Source organism: Sesamum indicum, unplaced genomic scaffold (assembly GCF_000512975.1).
Source record: "Sesamum indicum cultivar Zhongzhi No. 13 unplaced genomic scaffold, S_indicum_v1.0 scaffold00106, whole genome shotgun sequence".
Taxonomy (NCBI): Eukaryota; Viridiplantae; Streptophyta; class Magnoliopsida; order Lamiales; family Pedaliaceae; genus Sesamum; species Sesamum indicum.
Genome location: NW_011628043.1, coordinates 604,724 through 624,107, shown reverse-complemented (window position 1 = coordinate 624,107; position 19,384 = coordinate 604,724). Strand labels below are relative to the sequence as shown.

The window sequence follows — 19,384 nt, the reverse complement described above, 5'->3', positions numbered from 1 at the left end:
TTTTTTTAGCAAAAACCACCTAGAGGTGGGGGGAGCTTTTCGGAGTCCCTAGTCCTTCTACATTAAAATGCACAAAATAGTTACAGCAGGGAGAGTTACCTCCCTAGAATTTCTAACAAAGCCGTAACAAGGAGTACTACTCCCTTACAGATAGAGCAATATTAAACAAGGAGTGCTACTCCCTTACAACAAAAGACAGAAATAGTTGTACTAGAAAAATTATAGCGAGTCAAATCGCTATTTGTTTTTTCATAAAGGGATAATTTACTCATTTGCGATAGCACAAGGGGTTGTTTGCATTTTCCCCTATGTTTTACTTATGATTTTTCAAGATCTGGCTATGTAAGGACCCCACTGGCGGCCACACTCCTAATTGTATATCCTCAAAGGTTTGTTATGTGAGGTGCGATACTAGAAAGAAGAGGTCATTGCAGACCTTAGTTAAAACTATTCTTATAGAAAACACAAAAATATCACTGCAACTGCAGATATAAAACAAATATATGTCATGAATTCGTGAAGTCAGTACGTTGCATGCCTTATCTTTGTTTTTAGAGAAACTAAGGTACGTCTTGTGTTCTATGGCATACCATATTACATTTTCTTTTTACACGTAAGGGTCAGGACTCATAACATAGCAATCAACTTATTTATTCAGTAGATAGCTAAAAGGACATGTAGCATGAAATGAAATTTTTAAATAATATTTGGTTCAATTTTGATTCATCTCCGAGATGGGCCAAAATATGGACCATATTTACCTTAATTTGTTTTCAAAGTTTTGGTGGTGTTTTGAGATGTTTTGAAATAGTGACTCATTTATTTATTGTGAAAATAAGTCTACACTAATTATAGGCCCCTACAACTAAAAAAATTAGATGCATACTCATACATATATATAAAAGAGACATGATTTGAAAATGAACAGTAGTTTTTGTCTCCAACTAAACAACACCAAACATACCATACTTATTTTATATTATCTCCAAAAACAAATCCAAACATACACACTATCTCTAACAAATACTTATTTATTTTTGTTTTTCTCTCTCTATCTCCACAAAAGACATCAAAACAAGTTAAAAGTGAAACCAAACATAGTGTTAGGTTTTCTGCAAAACTTTAGGCAAGATTATCAACATCAAGTAACAAATCAAATTTATTAAAAAAAATGAAAACAAAATAAGGTATAGATTACCTGATTTGTTGCAGGAGCCTTGTAGGGGTATTGTTAACGTGTTCCAGTCGAAGATATTGCTCCCAAGAAACACAAATATTGCTTCTCTGAAGATTCAAAACATATTATGAAATTTAAGCGCATCTATATATAAATATTGTCACAGAGTGCGTCTGTGTGAGAGAGTGAGTGAGACCTTGAAATGGTCGAACAAAGTATCTGAGTCCTCCAAGTATTCTGCTTGACTATGGGACACAAAACCAAATCTCCACTGCATAAAATCGAGAAGATTCAAGCAGAAAGTAGACGTTGTAGCATGCCTAACCACATAAGCATCATACCATCATTTTCATTTAAAGTGATTGTAACAATTAGGCTCGGGTTGTAATACGTTTGAAAATTCCTCATCTTGTACTTGCAACTTGTTCTGCACACGAACTTTGATATGAGACAAAGTTTCACCATCATTGATCATCAACAAAAATGGCTCACCAAGAGTTTTAATTCACCGCCAGAATCAAAATGAATATATAAGAATTAAAAGTAAGAAAATGAAAAAGATGCACTTATAGTTGAATTAGAGAGGTAGAACGAGTACAAATATCTGAGGAAAACTATGAAGTAATGAACCGAAAATACTACCGTCTGGTTTTGAGCATCCTCATGCATGAAGTGACACACTTAAATCAAACATTTACTTGGGCCAAGAAATTTCTCTTCCTCTGGAATCTGCAATGAGAAATTATAAAAGTGGAGAAATTGCTGATATTAAAAATGAACATATGGGGAAGCCAATTTTAAAGGAAAAAGTGTCGTATCCTATCAAAGACACAGTACTAACATGGAAAGAAATTAGCAAGATATTTTTTGTTATGTGTATCACCTGAAAAATGCAAGCATTTATATACATAGACACACATATGTATAGAGATAGAAACATACCTCCTCCGCTCGTAAAGTCGAGCGATTGTCATTTATTGTTGCGATCTTATCACTATTAGGATATATCTGTAGGAACTTGGAGTTTCAACAACTTAAAAAAATAAGAATAGAAGGCTAGACATAAGGAATTTCTAACATCCATTTGGAAACACAATATACAATTTACTAAGTGAAGACGACTTGGGCAAAATACAAAAACCTAGCAAGTACTGAGACTCAACTTCCAAGTCAGAGTGCATATCTCCAGCACGTGCAATTTGTGTGCAGTCAACCCATACAAGATTTTTCATAGTAAAATAAATTGAATTTAACTATTTAAGTTGGATTATTAAGTAAAAGTTTAGAAGAATATTATTTTGATATTAATATTACGAAACTAATGACTGAAACAAAAAGAAGATGGAATAATTCAGGACCTTATAGATCTTGTGCGATAATACTTCGAGCAACCTGAGCTCTACATTTGGATGAGAAAGTTTCACTTGTTTAACGTAAACATTGCAACAGTTAAAAATCATATAACGCAATGCTATGCGACAAATCTTAGAATTCTAGGAACACACACACGCACACTCCCGGTAATAAATTGTCAGCAATATTACCTTCTCCTTGAGATACTCAAGCACATTGCCAACAATGCTTTCTTTTGGCAGCCTAATGCTTTGAGTTTCCAGCTATATATGGAAAACAAATAAGATATTTAATGTTTGCTAAATATGTAATAAATTTGCAAGTCTTGCATATGTATGCACTTGTATAGGAGCATAATGTCCAATTCTGAATGAATACTCACTTCAGAGTTTGCCGTATAGCTGAAAGCTAGTTTGAGGATTCTCAACTCATGCAATTCTAGCAGAGGTATATCCACTACAAAAAGTACAGAATACCAGAAAGCTGAACAAAAAAGTAATGCTTTGTTAGTTTCACACCCTCATCAAATGAACCCAGACTTAGAGTTATATGAATGCGTACTTGGTCGTAATGCAACAGCATCTCTAACAAGTTTCTACTCCTCAATATCTTATAGGATGAGCTTTTGGTCGCTGAGAGTAGATATTGTGTGATGTAAGCCGTAGATTGGACAGATCATCGACTCCGAGTTGGTTCGCTACTTTTTTAACAACTTCATCATATGAATCAAGCTTTGACCTTCCGAATTAGTGGAATTTGAATAGCAGCATTAAGTGGATCAATATTACCCGTTATCACATAGGAAATTACACTCTAGAATTAAAAGTCTGTCTTCTATTGAACTCATAGTTGTAAACAAAATTCATCCTTTTCAGGCCTTTCCAAGGAGCAAAAGTGGATAACCTGCAGAACAACAAAACAAAAATGCCAGGACATATTAGATGAAAGTTAGAAGCATTACATCATTGCTTTAACAAGAAGGTAGTTACGGGGAAAAATAATACTTTTAGACTTAGAACCATTATTTTGGGGTCACTGAAAGGAAATAGATGTTATAAATGGGGTACATTGAGTAACTAATAGTGTCCAGGTATGTACACGCACATGCACATTAAGATAATGGGAATCAAGACCAGGTGCAAGAGAAAGAGCAAAAATTATAAAGAATCTTGGAAGATAATATGATGAGGTCACTCGATAATATTATACTACGATATGATTCATTGTTTCTCAGAGGTGGCAATGTACAAATTTTATATTTTGTATATTTTTAAGCAAATAATAGCATCAAATACCAAAATACATCAATATGTAAAACCTTTTGTAGTCAAACAAATATACGTGCTAGGAAAGTAATTATTATGCTTTGTTCAGGCAATTAACGTATACAATAGTCAATATGAGGCACAACATCGACTATATGATAAAAGGGACCATTTCAAGGAGGAGAAACACAAAGAGAGAAAATAAAAGAGAAGTCGAAGAGCAATAAAGCACACAAACATATGCATCACACTAAGATAACGAGAAACAAGGAGCAAGAGAGGGAGAAATAGAAAGAGGGAGGAATTTCGAAGAATCGTGGAAGATAATATGATGAGATTTGTTAGGAATTTATCCATTAAGTGATGAACCCAAATGAAACAATAAATACAGAGATAATGGTGGATTTTGAAAACCCTTATACAATAATTTTCAGATCAATGAATAAAGAAAGAATAACAGAAAAAAAGCAATACGGAAAGCAGTAAAGTAACAAGCTCAGGAGCCAGATCCGGCAACTGAATGCCTAAGCGCCACCACCGGCCGGCAACCCTCATGGTTGCAAAAAACCTACAAAGCCACCAAGACATAAAGATCCACAACAAGACCACTTAGGCTTCATTTAGAATCACTCAAAATTCCACTAAGAAGTTTCTTTCACACTCAGCAAATATTCTCACAAAGTATTTCACGAAAAGGGGTTTTAGTTTTGTTGTTGTTCTATCTCTTTAAAATCGTAGAAGACCAATATATATATATATAAACATATATAGAACACAGAGAACAGAGATAGAAAGAGGGGAGATGATGAGAGATTTTCAAGAGCATTGGAAACTTAGAAAGAGGTGAGATGATGAGAGATTTCCAAGAGCATTGGAAACTTTAGAAGAACAAAGCCAGAGATAGAAAGGAGGGAGAGGAAGAGGCATCCGCTGAATAGTGGAAGAATAGGGTTAAGCAGTGATTTAGGGTTACGTAGAAGAAGGGTCGGGCCAAGAAATGGGCCGGGCAACGAGTGGGCTACCTTCCAAGTGGGGGGTGGGGGGTGGGTCATGGGCCATGGGCGAAAAAATCCAACAACGTCATTGGATAATGTAACATTATACTCCAGAATGATTCATGCTTTCTTGGAGAGACAATGTACTTGTTTTATATTTTCTATAATTTTAATCGAATAATTGCATCAGATATCCAAATACTTCAATAGGTAAAATTTTTTTATGAAATAAATAATATGTGCTAGGAAAGTAATTTAATTGCACTATCTTTAGGTAGCTTATACAATAGTCAATATATCCAGCACATCACTGACTATGTGATAGAAGGGACTATCTCAAGGAGGAGAAACATGTAGAGAAAAATAAAAGATTAGTTCAAGAGCAAGCATGAAAGCAATATCTAATATGGCAGTGAAATAAATGAGTTGTTCATCTTAAGAGATTTGCAACATAGGGTGCTTGCAATAGCAAGCTCCAATGTGGCAGATACAAGTCTCATCTATGTTAGCCCTCTTATTGCCATTTTTAAGTATAAAATTCAGTAAAAATATAACGATTCATTTTCTAGGCGCGAGATATTGGATAAGCGTATACTCGAGATAGCTAGAGATATGGTTTTCATTCAAATGGAAAGCTACCATATGAAGTATAAAATTATAAAAAACTATTCATATTACACTACAAAGGGAACCTATAGAAGAGAATTTTAGTGAGAAGGAACTATTTGAAAGAATATCAAGGAGGACATCTAGTAGAGATATACTCTCATTAAAAATAACTAAAAGTTGAAGGTTAGAAGGAAGTCTGCAGGTGCATGCTCATCTGCACCTAGGTCCGAATGGAGGAATGTATAAAGTGAGTTTTGACATAAATGCGCATCCGCATCTATGTCGAGAGGGAGGAACCTAAGCTTGTCGTAAATGCTCATCCGCATCTAGGTGTGGAGGAAGGAAGACATGGAGAAAGTGTGATGTGCATGCTCATCCGCATCTAAGTTCAGGGGGAGGAAGGTGAGAAAAAAGTGAGCTTGTCTTGCATGGTAACTGGCGTCTAGGTCTAGAAGGTGGAAATTAAAAAATAAGTGTGATGCACATGCTCATTCGTGTCTAACTCCGGAGGGAGGAAACTGAAAACGTTGTGAGCATGATGTGCATGCTCTCCCATGTTTAGGTTCTGAGGGAGGAAGGATGAGAGAAAAGTCAGCTTGACTTGCATGCTCATCCATTTCTATGTACGGAGGGAGGAAAGTATGAGAGGTTTCATATTTCTCTAAATTTTAATAACCAAAAAATTGCAAGAAAGTTGAAATTTGTACATGGTTGTCAGTCTCATCAAATGAAACCTCCTTCAAAAGATTTTTTGGTTCAAGGTTAGAGAATAACTAGGAAACACCCAACATATCTAAAATATTCCTACAAAAACAAGCAACCAGGGGGAACAAAAGAATAGGATTGGGCATCTTTTAAGTGATGTGTTTACATTAAAGGAAAGCTCAAATATGAAGAAGTTCTAGTTGTGAAAGAGACAATTTGGAAAAATATTAATGAGCTATCGAAATGAACTATATGTCGAAAAGGTCCAAGTTAGACCAATATGGATTATGTTTGATACTTTAGGAAAAAATATTACCACAATGTTTATGAAAATGTACTGGAAGGCTATGTTGGTATCCAAAGAAAGATGGAATATCCGGGAAACGAAATAGCTTCCTTGTTTGAGCAGGCAGTAACTTTTGATACCAGACAATGTCCCCATCCTCTAGCTGCAATAAAAGAAACCGAAAAGTTATCAAAATACAATCTTTGTCCTGACAAGATACTTGTGCTTGTGATTTTTATATACCTAGTTTAATGTAAATGTAAGTCCCGTGTCAATGTACGCACACATGACTGTGGGCTCAAACTTTATCTCCTGAGAAGCAAAAAACACAAGATATCTTCACCATTTAAAATATATTTGGGCATTTTGTTAAAGATATCTTCAATATTTAAAATGAATATGTGCATTACATTCCATATGCATAGCAATTTTTAAGTCCTTGTAAAGAAATTGCATCTAACATGAGTTATATGTTCATCTCCATGACATTTGACAGATGTAATAATAGCTCCATTTAATGAAAACAATTGCATGTGGGTTTCATTTTAAGTTGCAGCTAACAACAATCTATTAGGATTGTTACCAGGATGTAGAAGTAAGCAAATACTATCTCCTCCATTCATACTTCATCAGGAGCATAGCCTGCAAGTTGATTTGACTTCTCTAGAATATCTGATGGCTTGTCAATGCTCTAGATAAAAAGTCTTCCAGCATAGATTAAAGGCCAATACTATTCTTTTATCTTTACTAGGGAATTACTCGTGTCTATCTTTTCTATAGATATTTGCTCCACATAGAACCTCATGGGAAACAAGGGAACAAGAAAAATACCTTAACTCCCCTTTCTCAGGCTCATAAAGCTTAAAGAACAGTAAAATGTCATCACTTTCTTTATCAGGGAGAGAGCCGGTGCGTAAATCCTTAATCATATTACAGAAATTTAATAAGACCAATGATGTAAAGAAAGGCCATCAAAACTCATTTACTGCATACATTTGGAATTACCTGTGCACGCTCTACTTTTAAAAACACCTGCAGCTCATCACTGGGATTGTTACTTGATAACCTCTTTAAATGGCTGACCTACATATAACAATCTGAAATGAGGGAGACCACCAATCCTACAATCATATGGCTGACATTCAAAATGTTAAGTGTCTTCAATTTAGTACCCATGTAAGTAACTTCGAAGTGGAAACGGTGTCGATCAAGATAAAAAGCAGAGCCAATCAACAAACTGTAATCACGCCTTCCACATAGATCAAAATAAATTGAATTTAACTATTTAAGTTGGATTATTAAGTAAAAGTTTAGAAGAATATTATCTTGATATTAATATTACGAAACTAATGAATGAAACAAAAAGAAGATGCAATAATTCAGGATCTTATAGATCTTGTGCGATAATACTTCCAGCAACCTGAGCTCTGCATTCGGACAAGAAAGTTTCACCTGTTTAATGTAAATTGCAACAGTTAAAAATCATATAACTTTATGTTATGCGTCAAATCTTAGATTTCTAGGAACACACACACACACTCCCGGTAATAACTTGTCAACTATATTACCTTCTCCTTGAGATGCTCAAGCACATCACCAACAGTGCTTTCTTTTGGCAGCCTAATACTATGAGTTTCCAGCTATATATGGAAAATAAATAAGATATTTAATGTTTGCTAAATATATAATAAATTTGCAAGTCTTGCATATGTATGCACTTTGTTAATTTCACACCCTCATCCAATGAACTCCGACTTAGAGTTGTATGAATGCATACTTGGTCGTAATGCAGCAGCATCTCTAAAAAGTTTGTACTCCTCGATATCTTAGAGGATGAGCTTTTGGTCGCTGAGAGTAGATATTCTGTGATGTAAGCCGTAGTTTGGACAGATAATCGACTATAAGTTGGTTCGCTACTCTCTTAACAACTTCATCATACAAATCAAGTTTTGACCTTCAGAATAAGTGAAATTTGAATAGCAGCGTTAAATGGATCAATAATACCAATCATAACATATGAAATTACACTCTAGAATTAAAAGTCTTTCTTCTATTGAAGTCACAGTTGTAAACAAAATTCATCCTTTTCAGGCCTTTCTAAGGAGCGAAAGTGGATAACCTGCAGAACAAAAAACCAATAAAGTCAGGATATATTAGATGAAAGTTAGAAGCATCACATCGTTGCTTTAACAAGAAGGTGGTTACGGGGAAAAAGAATACTTTTAGACTTAGAACCATTATTTTGGGGTCACTGAAAGGAAATAGATGTTATAAATGGGGTACATTGAGTAACTAATAGTGTCCAGGTATGCACACGCACATGCACACTAAGGTAATGGGAATCAAGACCAGGTGCAAGAGAAAGAGCAAAACTTTTAAAGAACCATGGAAGATAATATGATGAGATCACTTGATAATATTATACTCTGATATGATTCATTGTTTCTCGTAGGTGACAATGTACAAATGTTATATTTTGTATATTTTTAAGAAAGTAATAGCATCAAATACCAAAATACTTCAATATTTACCTTTTGTAGTCAAACAAATAATACTGGCTAGGAAAGTAATTAATTATGCTTTGTTCAGGCAATTGACGTATACAATAGTCAAGATGAGGCACAACATCGACTATGTTATAAAAGGGACCATTTCAAAGAGGAGAAATGCAAAGAGAGAAAATAAAGGAGAAGTCGAAGAGCAATAAAGCACACAAACATAGGCGTCACACTAAGATAACGAGAAACAAGGAGCAAGAGAGGGAGAAATAGAAAGAGCGAGGAATTTCAAAGAATCGTTGAAGATAATATGATGAGATCTGTTGGGAGTTTATCCACAAAGTGATGAACCCAAATGAAACAATAACTACAGAGATAATGGTGGATTTGAAAACCCTTATACAATAATTTCAGATCAATGAATAAAAAAAGAATAACAGAAAAATAGCAATACGGAAAGTAGTTAAGTAACCGGCTCAGGAGCCAGATCCGACAATCGAATGCCCAAGCGCACCGGCCAGCAACCCTCATGGTTGCAAAAAATCCACAAAGCCACCAAGACACAAAGATCCACAAAGAGACCACTTAGGCTTCATTTAGAATCACCCCAAAGAAGTTTCTTTCACGGTCATCAAATATTCTCACAAAGTATTTCAAGAAAAGGGGTTTAAGTTTTGTTGTTGTTCTATCTCTTTAAAACCATAGAAGACCAATATATATATATATATAGATAGAACACATAGCACAAAGATAGAAAGAGGTGAGATGAGGAGAGATTTTCAAGAGCATTGGAAGCTTGAGAAGAACAAACCAGAGATAGAAAGGAGGGAGAGGAAGAGGCATCGACTGAATATTGGAAGAATAGGGTTAAGTAGTGATTTAGGATTAAGTAGAAGAAGGGCTGGGTTTGCGGGCGGGGTCGGGTAATGGGCGGGGCAGCAAGTGGGCTGGCATCCAAGTGGGGGGGGGGGCATGGGCCATAAAATCCAACAACATCATATGAAACAAATAATATGTGCTAGGAAAGTAATTTAACTACGGTATCTTTAGGTAGCTTATACGATAGTCAATATGTAGCACATAACTCAGTATGTGATAAGAGGGACTATCTCAAGGAGGAGAAACATGTAGAGAAAAATAAAAGATAAGTTCGAGAGCAAGCAAGAACGCAAATGTCTAATATGGTAGTGCAATAAATGGGTTGTTCATCTTAAGAGATTTGCAGCATAGGGTGCTTGCAATAGCAAGCTCCAATGTGGCAAATACTAGTCTCATCTATGTTAGCCCTCTTATTGCTATTTTTAAGTATAAAATTCAAGTAAAAACATAACGATTCATTTTCTAGGCACGAGATATTGGATAAGCGTAAACTCGAGACAGCTAGAGATATGGTTTTCATTAAAATGCAAAGCTACTATATGAAGTCTAAAATTATAAATAACTATTCATATTACACTACAAAGGGAACCTATAGAAGGAATTTGAGTGAGAAGGAACTATTTGAAAGAATAACAAGGGCAACACCTGGTAGAGATATACTCGCATTAAAAATAACTAACAGTTGAAGGTTAGAAGGAAATACGCACGTGCATGCTCATCTGCACCTAGGTCCGAGCGGAGGAACGTATAAAGTGAGTTTTAACATTAATGCGCATCTGCATCTGTGTCGGGAAAGAGGAAGACATGAAGTAAGCTTGATGTAAATGCTTATCCGCATCTAGGTCTCGAGGGAGGAACCTGAGCTTCTCGTAAATGCTCATCCGCATCTAGGTTGTAGGGAGGACGACATGTAGTAAGTGTGACGTGCATGCTCATCCTCATCTAAGTTCAAAGGGAGGAAGGCGAGAAAAAAGTGAGCTTGTCTTGCTTGGTAATCCGCGTCTATGTCTAGATGGTGGAAATTAAAAAACAAGTAAGTGTGACGTACATGCTCATTCGCTTCTAACTCCGGAGGGAGGAAACTGAAAAAGTAGTGAGCATGATGTGCATGTTCTCCCATGTTTAGGTTTGGAGGGACGAAGGTTGAGAAAGAAGTCAGCTTGACTTGCATGCTCATCCATGTCTAGGTATGGAGGGAGGAAAGTATGAGAGGTTTCATATTTCTCTAAATTCGAATAACCAAAAAATTGCAGGAAAGTTGAAAGTTTTACATGGTTTTCAGTCTCATCAAATGAAACCTCCTTCAAAAGATTTTATGCTTCAAGATCAGACAATAACTAGGAAACACCCAACATATTTAAAATATTCCTACAAAATAAACAACCAGGGGGAACAGAAGAAGAGGATTGGACATCTTCTGAGTTATGTGTTCACACTAAAGAAAAACTCAAATATGAAAAACTGCTAGTTGTGAAAGCGTCAATATCGAAATGAACTATATGCCCAAAAGGTCCAAGTTAGACCAATATGAATTATATTTGATACTTTAGGAAATGATACTCCCACAATCCAACAACACAATCAACATAAGAACGAAATATGACTTGTGAAACATATATCTTGTAAGTACAATATAGTGATTCTAACTAAGATGCAAATACATACAAATAAATATTACTAATTAATATGAACACAATATTAATGAAAATGTACTTGAAGGCTATGCTGGTATTCAAGGAAAGATGGAATATCCGGGCAACGAAATCGCTTCCTTGTTTGAGCAGGCAGTGACTATTGATACTAGACAATGTCCCCATCCTCTAGCTGCAACTAAAGAAACTGGAAAGTCATAAAAATACAATCTTTGTCTTGACAAGAGGAGTCTTATTGTATCTAGAGATGTTACTTTTGAAGAACACACCTGTGACATGTTCTATACCTAAACCTGTAGCAGATATAGATTATTATGAGACTGATAATGCTGAGCCTGTAGATGAAACACTAGATTCGCATAACAATGATCCTAGTGAAACTGTAGCTCTTAGAAGATCTAACAGACAAATTATTTGACCTGCCAGACTTGATGACTATGTATGCTCTTTTAGTACTAATTTGCCTAACATCATATACTCATCTCAGGTTTATAATTGTTTGGTTGCAGCAGGATAAAATCATCAAGAACCCAAATATTATGAGGATGCTATCAAGAATAAAGAATGGATAGAGGCTATGAATAATGAGATAAAAGCACTAGAAACAAACAAAACATGGAAAATTACTCCACTTCCAAAGGACAAAAGAATAATTGGATGTAAGTGGATATATAAACTTAAATTAAAACCAAATGGTACCATAGATAGATATAAGGCTAGACTTGTAGCTAAAGGGTACAATCAGATTGAGGGTATAGATTATGTGGATAGGTTCTCACTTGTTGCCAAGGCTGTTACTATTTGAGTGTTATTAACAATTGCGGGAACAACAATGGCACTTGCATCAATTAGACATCAATAATGCTTTTCTACATGGTTAATTTGATGAAGAAATATATATGGAACCTCCTAAAGGCTATCCTGTCCCTAAGAACCATGTATGCAAATTGAAAAGATCCTTGTATGGCCTAAAACAGTCATCCAGACAATGAAACCAGGAACTTACATCCCAATTAGAGAAGTATGGCTTCATTCAATCTAAAATTGATTACTGACTGTTTACAAAGATTACTGATAAAGGTTTGTTTGGCCTTTTAGTTTATGTTGATGATGTGTTGCTCACAGGACCTTGTCAAATCACTATAACTGAAATTAAAGCACACTTGCACAGCCTATTCACCATTAGTGATATGGGAAGGGCTAGATTTTTCCTTGATTTGGAGATCTGCAGGTCTGATTCAGGGATCATTATATCCTAAAATAAGTATGTCAGACACGTCATATCAGACATGCGATTGAGTCAAGCTAAACCAACAAACACACCACTGCTAACAGGTATAAAATTACATACAGTTGAAAATGAAAAGTTGGCAGATCCAGGGCCTTATAGAAGGCTGCTCGGAAGATTGCTGTATTTGGGATTCTCTAGGCCTTATATGTGACGTCCGTAGAATTTTTTATGTAATTGGGAGACTAATTGGTAATTATTAGAAATCTAGATGTAATTAGTAAATAAAATTATAGATTGAATTTGGGATATAATAAAACTTGAACGGATTAAATTGGGGTTCGTTATAATATTTGGGGGCAAATTATAGTAATTAAGAAATCTAAAAGGACGAATTGGTATTTTGAGAAAAGTTTAATTAAATAAATAAAATAATAATAATATTACATACATATAATAATATATATATAAACATATATATAATAATATGTATATAGAGATATACATATAAAAAAAAGATAAAAGAGAGAGTGGATGAGAGTGGCGGTCAAGCCCACCTCATTTCTCTCTCCTCTTTTCTTATTACTCACACACATATGCACAATTACAGCATATTCCAAAACACAAACAGTTAGAAATTTGCAATTTCTCGCGGAGAACGAACAGGTACAAAAATTTATATTTTAAATTATAATAATTTATATAATTATAATTAGTTCATTTATTAAATGTTGATTATATTGAGCGGTATACTATTTAATCGGAGTATTTTATGATTTTGGCTATTTAAATTAGTGTCGTATTAAATATCACAATTGCTATAAAAATGATATAGTTGAGCAATTAAATTATTTGATTTGTTAGATTTAATTATCCTTATAGTTAATTTACACAATTCCATCAGAATGATTAATTAAATATGTAATTCTATGTATTATTGCTTAATTAAATTGTATAGCAACGGTAAATTGACAAGAAATTCATAGAAATACTTCGGATGTTATATTTTAGGAAAATTATGTTATTAAAGAGGAAAATGAGGTTTCAATGGTAATATAATTTACGAATGTTATTAAAAATGATAGTTATAAATACATAAGGGGTTTGATTAAGTGAATTCTTATGAATTGGTTGGTAAATTAAATATATTGATTATACGTATCATAATTTATTATAGGACGTGACGACAAGGTATAGGGTTGAGCAGTCCCTCGTAAAATAGAAGCATTTTGGGATATAAGGTAAGTATAGCTAATTGGATTTATATATATATGTGTGTGTGTGTAGTATTGTATATATTATATATATTAGTTTCTTGGATGCGATCATGGACTTGGCTTTATATTAATATACGTGGCTTTCGTATATTGATTGTTTACATAACTAGTTTATCATAATATTGGTGAAATTGTTACTATGTGGTATGTGATGGTAATGTAGAGATATGCGGGATATGATTATGTGATAATCATATAATTGATTGTTGATGAAATCTAATTGGGAGTTGTTATTGGGAAGTGATTATTATAAAGAATAGAATGACGATTGTGAATGGAAATAAAAGATGATGCTTACCTAGTTGGAAACACAGTTAATGGTTTATGAAAATATGATTGATATTGAGATATGAAAAATATGTGAATTAAGCTAGGTACCATGGCGCGTAGGGTACCGGGGTATTCCGGGGCAGCAGGGAATATCCTGTGCTTGTTAGCTACACACTGGGGTGGTGTGGGGGTACCATGTTCGTTGTGATGTCCTGTGCCTACACAGCTGGAGTAAAAGAGTGTGGGGATATCACACAACGGGTATCCTGTGCTGTATATGATATGATGATGGCCGGCGAAACCATTGACTGATGTATACCAATTAGAGTAAGTGGGGCCCTTAACTAATAAACGATAATGTTGAATATTGTGTCATAGATTGATTTATAATTGAGAGTAGGTATTACTGCTTATATTTGTTATTGCTATTGATAATGACTGTTAGTTGATGTGACTGCATGTACGTGAAATTGTTGCCTGTGTATATATATAAACTGATCAGCTATACTTATTGAGTAGGCAGCTCATTCCTTGCCACGTACTTTTCAGGAGATAGGTCACACTGACTAGCTACATTGACTTTGAGCGGTGTCGTCGTCTTTATTAGGTGGGTCAGCCGTGACTTCTGAAGCCAAAGTTTTTATTTTTGGCTTGTAAATATTCTGGTCTTTTGTCGGGATTTGTGTTTAAAAGTTGTGGTATGATTTTTCTTGAGGTTATGTACACGAGAACATGTAGTGAAGGTAAATATTACTTTTGGTGATATCTAATACCTTTTGTGATATATATATATTGCTGATAAATTAGAATTTATTTTACTGATTGAAATAGAATTACTTATAGAATGAATGTTGATTAAAGAAAGGATGAAATAGAAATGATTAGATGTAGCGAGTAGGGGGTGCTACATTGGGTGGTATCAGAGCAGGTCTACGTTTCTAGGGTAATGATTGTGAGATGTCTTTAATGATTGAATTGTTTAATGTAGGATGGCTTCTCAAGGTACACGTGCTGACCCAGTAGCTAATAGAGAAGAGTCAGCGGAGTCCGTAGAGGGCTCAGTGGCACCTGCAAGTGCAGGTGGGGTGGAAGTAGGTCGAGAGGTGCAGGTGTTGATGCTCCTATTCCTTCCGGTGGTGTTCCAGTGGTTGGATTACCACCAGAGTATGCACAGATATTTCAAATGGCCTTTCAGGCCCAAGTATGCACAGATATTTCAAATGGCCTTTCAGGCCCAAGCACAAGCACAAGCGCAGTTACTTGCACAGGCGCACGCATCCACTTCAGTGCCAGCACCAATAGTCCCTACAATTGATCGTAATTATGAAAGAATTAGGAAGATGGGGGCTACAGAATTTGAAGTTACCCTAGACCCAGAGATTGCTGAAAGATGGTGGGAAAAAGTCGAAGATGTGATGAACTTAATAAATTGCACTCCAGAGGATCGACTTAAGTACGTTGTTTCTTTGTTCGTGGGTAACGCCTTGATTTGGTGGAGGTCTGTAAAGAGGGGATATGAGCCAAGGGAAATAACTTGGGCTGAGTTTCAAAAAGAGTTTGATGACAAATACAGACCCAAGATGTACTGGGACAAGAAGAGGGTGGAGTTTCTGAATTTACTGCAAGGGGATGATCAGACGGTGGCAGAATATGAACTCCGTTTTGCAGCATTAGCCAAGTATGCACCGGAAGCAATAGCGACGCAGGAGGATCGTTGTTACCGTTTTGAACAGGGGCTACGACCGGAGATTAGAAGAGGCCTCGCAGTCAGAATTACAAATTTTAAAACTCTTGTTGAATCGGCGGTTCGGATGGAAGAAGCAGTAATGGAGGACAAGAAGAAGGGGGAAGAGAAGAGGAAATCAACATATGCAATAGGGGAATCGAGTAGGTTGACCAAGAGGGGAACCGGTCGCTCATTCTCAGCGGGAAGTGGGAGTTTTACACGTGGTGGTCCCATTTTTTGAGGAAGTAGTGGACAGAGGTTTAGGGGATCCACGGGCTATAACAGAGGTTCATTCGAACGCAGCTCATTTGCTACGCATTCTACTGGATCAGGAAGGGGATTTGGACCGAGTTATGGTCAAGGACCAATTTTTCCTCCGAGCTGTTCTGCCGGTGGAAGACAACATCAAGGGCCATGTTGGCGATGGGAGGATATACCGAAGATTTGTTATCGCTGTGGAGGTAGAGGACACATTGCCAGGAATTGTTCCAGTCAGACTATAGGCGGGGTTGAAAGTGTTACTAGCAGGACTCAGAGCCAAAGCAGTGTTGGGAGTAGTGACAGGGGAACTGGGAGAGGTAGAGGCAGAGGTAGAGGCGCGAGTAGCAGAGATAGTGGCCACGCCATTAGTAGCGGTATGAGGGGGGGTGGAGCACAAGTTACTCAGGGACAGACCCAGGCAAGGATATATAACATTACTAGAGAGGAAGCCCCAGCATCGAATGACGTGATATCAGGTACGATATTGTTATATGACATTGCGGCTTATGTTTTGATTGATCCTGGCTCTACACATTCATATATTTCATCCGAATTTGCATCTAAAATACCGGGAGAGAATAGTCCGTTGGGATGTAATTTGATGGTTTATTTGCCCGTGGGAGGGGGTGTAGTAGTGAACAGTGTTAGGAAAGGGAGTTTAGTGGGAATCGGAGATGTAAATTTACCTGTAGACCTTATAGTGCTGGATCTGAAGGAGTTTGATATGATTTTGGGGATGGATTGGTTAGCGCAACATAAAGCAATAGTTGACTGCTATAAAAAGGAAGTGATGATCGAATGTTCTGGCGAATCAAAAGTAATATTGGTGGGGGATCGTCAGGTAGTACCAGTTTGTGTAATATCAGCCATGGAGGTAAGACGATTGATGTTAGAGGGTTGTGAAGCATATCTAGCCCATGTGGTAGATACCGAAAAGGTTAATCCCGCGTTGGAGGAAATCCCGGTTGTGAGAGACTTCCCTGAAGTATTTCCTGATGACTTACCAGGATTGCCACCGCATAGGGAAGTGGATTTTGCCATAGAAACTCTTCCAGGAGTTGCCCCAATTTCTATTGCGCCGTACAGAATGGCTCCAGTGGAATTACAAGAGCTCAAAAAGCAAATCGAAGAATTATTGGGAAAAGGGTTTATCAGGCCGAGTACTTCACCATGGGGAGCACCAGTGTTGTCTGTGAAGAAGAAAGATGGGAGTATGAGGTTATGCGTTGACTACCGTCAAATAAATAGGGTAACAGTGAGGAATAAATATCCATTGCCGAGGATTGATGACCTGCTAGACCAGTTAAAGGGAGCTACAATATTTTCAAAGATCGATTTGAGATCTGGTTATTGGCAGTTGAGGATAGCAGAGAATGACATACCGAAGACAGCTTTCCGTACTCGTTCATTATGAGTTGAGTTTCTGGTGATGCCTTTTGGGTTAACAAATGCACCAGCGGCATTCATGGCATTAATGAACCGTACATTTCAAGAATATCTGGATCACTTCGTTATTGTGTTTATAGATGATATTTTGGTATACTCGAGGGATAGAGATGAGCATGAACAACATCTGAGGATGGTATTGCAGATTTTGAAAGAGAAGGAATTATATGCTAAGTTAAGCAAATGTGAATTTTGGGTAAATCAGGTGGTTTTCCTTGGGCATGTAGTATCTGGTGATGGGGTTATGCCTGATCCTTCAAAAGTAAAAGCTATTATGGAGTGGAGAGTGCCAAAGAATGCCACTGAAGTTCGAAGCTTCTTATGACATGTCAGCAAGTAAAGGCAGAACATCAGGCACCAGCAGGTAAACTTCGACCTCTATCAATACCAGAATGGAAGTGGGAGAAGATCACTATGGATTTTGTCGTGGGGTTGCCACGAACATTCAAAAAGCACGACGCTATTTGGGTAATTGTGGATAGTTTGACAAAATCTGCTCATTTCTTGCCGGTACGAGTAACTGATTCTCTGGATAAGTTAGCTGGATTATATATTTCTGAGATAGTGAGATTACATGGAGTCCCTATATCAATTGTGTCAGAGAGAGATCCCCGATTTACGTCACGCTTTTGGGAAAGTTTACAAAGGGCATTGGGCACAAAGTTACATTTTAGTACCGCATTTCATCCTCAAACAGATGGGCAGTCAGAAAGAATGATCCAAACCCTTGAAGATATGATGAGAGCTTGTACAATGGAGTTTAAGGGCAACTGGGATGATCATCTACCTCTAATGGAGTTTGCATATAATAACAGTTTCCACTCTAGTATCAGTATGGCTCCATATGAAGCTTTATATGGAAGAAGGTGTCGTAGTCCGATTTGTTGGGATATAGAAGGATTAAGACAACTAGAAGGTCCGGAATTGGTGCAGGAAACAGTGGAAAAGATACAAGTAGTTAAGAAGCACTTGAAGGCAGCATAAGATCGACAAAAAAGTTATGTTGATCAACACCGAAGAGAGATGGAGTACAAAGTAGGTGATAAGGTTTTCCTGAAGATATCTCATTGGAGGGGAATTCTGAGGTTTGGCAGGCAAGGAAAGCTGAGTCCGAGATACATTGGGCCGAATGAAATTATTGAAAGAATCGGACCACTGGCGTATCGACTGGCATTACCGGTGGAGTTTTGAAGATGGTGACTAGTACCACTAGAACACTGGACCTCAACTTTTGAGCATCTTGTGCATTTCCATTTGGTCCAACTACGAAAGTGGTACTACCGGCGGAGTTATCACAAATACATGATGTTTTTCATGTTTCGATACTGCGACGATATCGGTCTGATCCTAGTCACATTATTCATGAGCCGGAGATAGAGATTTCTGAGGAGTTAACATATGTGGAGGAGCCTGCAGAGATTTTGGATAGAAATGTAAGGAAATTAAGAAATAAAGATATACCGATGTTAAAGGTAAGATGGAGTCATCATTCCCCGAGGGAGGCGACTTGGGAGGTTGAGGAGCATATGAAAGAGAAATACCCCTATTTATTCCATTGAGCGGGTAAGTTACTTAAATTTCGGGGACGAAATTTTTATTAGGAGGGGAGAATTGTGACGTCCGTAGAATTTTTTATGTAATTGGGAGACTAATTGGTAATTATTAGAAATCTAGATGTAATTAGTAAATAAAATTATAGATTGAATTTGGGATATAATAAAACTTGAACGGATTAAATTGGGGTTCGTTATAATATT

The 19,384-nt window shown here is 36.6% G+C and overlaps 1 pseudogene; it reads right to left on the bottom strand.

Moving 5' to 3' along the window:
• Positions 1–1,194: 1,194 nt before the first annotated feature.
• The window catches only part of LOC105178817, a 149,942-nt pseudogene continuing 131,752 nt past the window's right edge, over positions 1,195–19,384 (bottom strand).